Source organism: Muntiacus reevesi, chromosome X (assembly GCF_963930625.1).
Source record: "Muntiacus reevesi chromosome X, mMunRee1.1, whole genome shotgun sequence".
Taxonomy (NCBI): Eukaryota; Metazoa; Chordata; class Mammalia; order Artiodactyla; family Cervidae; genus Muntiacus; species Muntiacus reevesi.
In genome coordinates, this window is record NC_089271.1 from 21527589 (window position 1) to 21530505 (window position 2917).

The following is a 2917-nucleotide window of genomic DNA, read 5'->3' on the forward strand; positions in this document are numbered from 1 at the left end:
CACTTTGACCTGTTCCCATCACATTTTAACAGCTGGGGCAATCATTTTCAATGTAATATCGTTACTTTAAAAAAAAAAATCTATGGAGGTTTTGTGGTGGTCCGGAGGTTTTGTGGTGGTCCAGCGGTTGTGAATCTGCCTGCCAATTCAGTGGTCATGGGTTCAATCCCTGCTCTGGGAAGATCCCACATGCCATGGAGCAACTAAGCCCATGTGCCACAACTACTAAACCCATGTCTCTAGAATCCCCAAGCTATAACTACTGAGCCCACACACCATAACTACTGAAACTCACGTGCCTAAAGCCTATGTTCTGCAACAAGGGAAGTTACCACAATGAGAAGCTCATGCACTGCAACTAGAGAGTATCTCTCGCTTGCTGCAACTAGAGGAAGACTGCATGTAGCAACGGAGATCCAGCACAGCCAAAATAAATAAATAAATCTTTTTTAAAAAATTAAAAAAATCTATTCCTCTGACCCTATATTTGTCTCTCCAAATTATGCCATAATAAAAGATGCCCTCTTAGAAAAATAAACATACTTTTTATGTTGTTTGCTGGGGAGAAGTAATGAACAAGGAATACATAAGCTTTCAATTAGATACTCCTTTATTGCTGTGAGTTGCCACTAACCTCTTCCTCTAAAAACACTGTGGAAAGCAACTACAGAGCTAAAAAGTCCTGGAAAAACACCAAGATTTGATCACAACCATGTCACATGTAGCCATCACATTGCCATCTTGATCTTTGTTTTGTTGTTGTTGGTTTGCTGCAAAAGGCTTTATTGTTTCCATTTGGTCCAAGGCTTTAGAGAGGGCTTCAGGATGTTAAAAAGCTGCCTCGTGGTTGCAGAGAGGGGCTTCAAGCAGAAGCCCTAACACCAGAGGGACTCCACAAAGGCCACTGGCCTCAGGAGGCTCCAGGTTGTGCTTGGGGATGAGCCTTTCCAAAAAAGACCTGCCCAGCTCCGTCTGGGGTCCAGCCAGCCTGCGGAAGTTGGTCAGGTGGTCGCCCATCTTCCTGATGAGTTTCACCTCCTCATCTAGGAAGTGGCTCTCCAGGAAGTCACAGATGTGGGAGTCTGCGAGGGCAGAATCCAGGCCATGTAGATCCAAAAAGGCCTAGTTCAGGCTCTTCTGCATGAAAAGGGTGGCTTCCATAGCATCCTGGATTTTACCCTAAGATGCTTCTGCATGTCCAGGCGCAGCCACTGCACTGGTTTTGCATTTTCAAGCAATGCTCTGCACCCTTGCACTTCTCCTTGGCCAATCCACAGAGAAAGTGCCCCCTCCAGCTTTCCAGAGCCACGTGATTGGTGTGAAAACAGAAGCCCAGAGAGAAGTAGGTGCAAGGCCCACAGATGCACGGTGACCAGGAGGTGGACAGGGCCTCCACCTCAGCAGAATCATTCTGATGAAACTGGGAGCTCATGGTTGATTGGTAATAAGGAGTTAAGCTCAAAAATGGTGATGGTACTCCTGGTGATTGCAGACAGTTAAGTGGCTGATTTAGAAGGTTGTGACTGGAAAAAAAGGTTGAAGGGTGGTCAAAGGCTGGAGCAAGGGGCATTCCTAGGTCTATTCAGTCCAAACACTGCTGAAGTAAGAGACAAATCTGCAGGACCACTGAGCACACTGTGCCCATCTTGTTCTTTGAATAAGATCAACTGGAAATTACACCACAAAGCTTGAGAAAAGTTATAACTATTCTTTTACTTTTTTCTCTACTTATGCCAGGTCATCATCTGGCTAGTAGATGTTATGGGCAGCAAATGAGAGGACACTTAAAATAAGAAGTTTTAATAATCATTATGAAATATGACATACCTTGAAGACTCAGGCAGCTCTGAGTATGATTTAGTTTGGAAGGATCAAGTATTAATTTGAAAGGTTTGTTTGTATAATGTGAAAGGGAGTCTAACCTCGATCATCTTTTTGACAAAAACAGATAAAAACTTCAAAAATTAAAGAGGATAGGTATAATTATGTTGTTTTCTTAAGTTAAAAACAATGCCCAAACTTTTTTTAAGTAAAAAAAAGTGGAATACCTCTTTGGAAAGGGTGGGGAGTAAAGTAAAGAGGACAGAGTTAAAAGTTAAGACTTCTCTGTCCATACTTAGTTTTTTAGGTTTGATTTTAGAACCATCTAACAATTCAACATGATTAGAATAGAAAAAATCAAATTAAAATAACACAATTTCAGTGAGAAAGCAATTCGTAAAAATCAGGAGCAAAAATGAGACAAATCAAATGGTGTATTGATTCTGCAGCATATTCACAAAGAGAGGAAGAATTATTTCAAGTGAATTTAAATTATATTAATTTAGTTATACACTCCTAGTAGCATATATCCTATGCCCAAAAAGAGACTAAATATTTTAGGTAATCATATTTCTGCTGCTAGTAATAATGTTGGTATCATTATTTGAAAGCCATCTTGTAAAAAAAAAACTAAAAAATTATGTTGGAGTCACTGGGAAACTTTTGCATTGGGGGAGGGAAGGATAAGTAAAACTCATGTATTTCTAAACTTATTTTGAAGTATAAATTTAAATTCATAATATAATTTATCTTAAAATTACATATATATACATATATACATCTCCACTAAATAAAGCCTAGACACAGTGACCACTCTAGTAGTAATGAGCTCCTCTAGTGCTCCATTTGTGGTCTCTAAATACCATTTCCCACTAAAAGAAAGCAAAGTAACTTGGAGAATGATTGATTCTATGTCAAGGCAGGAAACACACAAGGTAAGTCTGGTATCTTGTCACACCAGAAACCAACAAGATTAACAAAGACTGCCTAGGGTCATGTCAAAAGGACTCAGGATCATTAATAATAACAGGAAATGCCTTCCATCATTCCCTTTCCTCTCTCAGAGTAACATAACTCATGTGTCAGTTCAGTTCAG

At 39.9% G+C, this 2917-nt stretch overlaps 1 pseudogene; it reads right to left on the bottom strand.

Moving 5' to 3' along the window:
• Nucleotides 1-828: 828 nt before the first annotated feature.
• Nucleotides 829-1432, bottom strand: LOC136154349 (ferritin light chain pseudogene; annotated as a pseudogene).
• Nucleotides 1433-2917: the final 1485 nt, after the last annotated feature.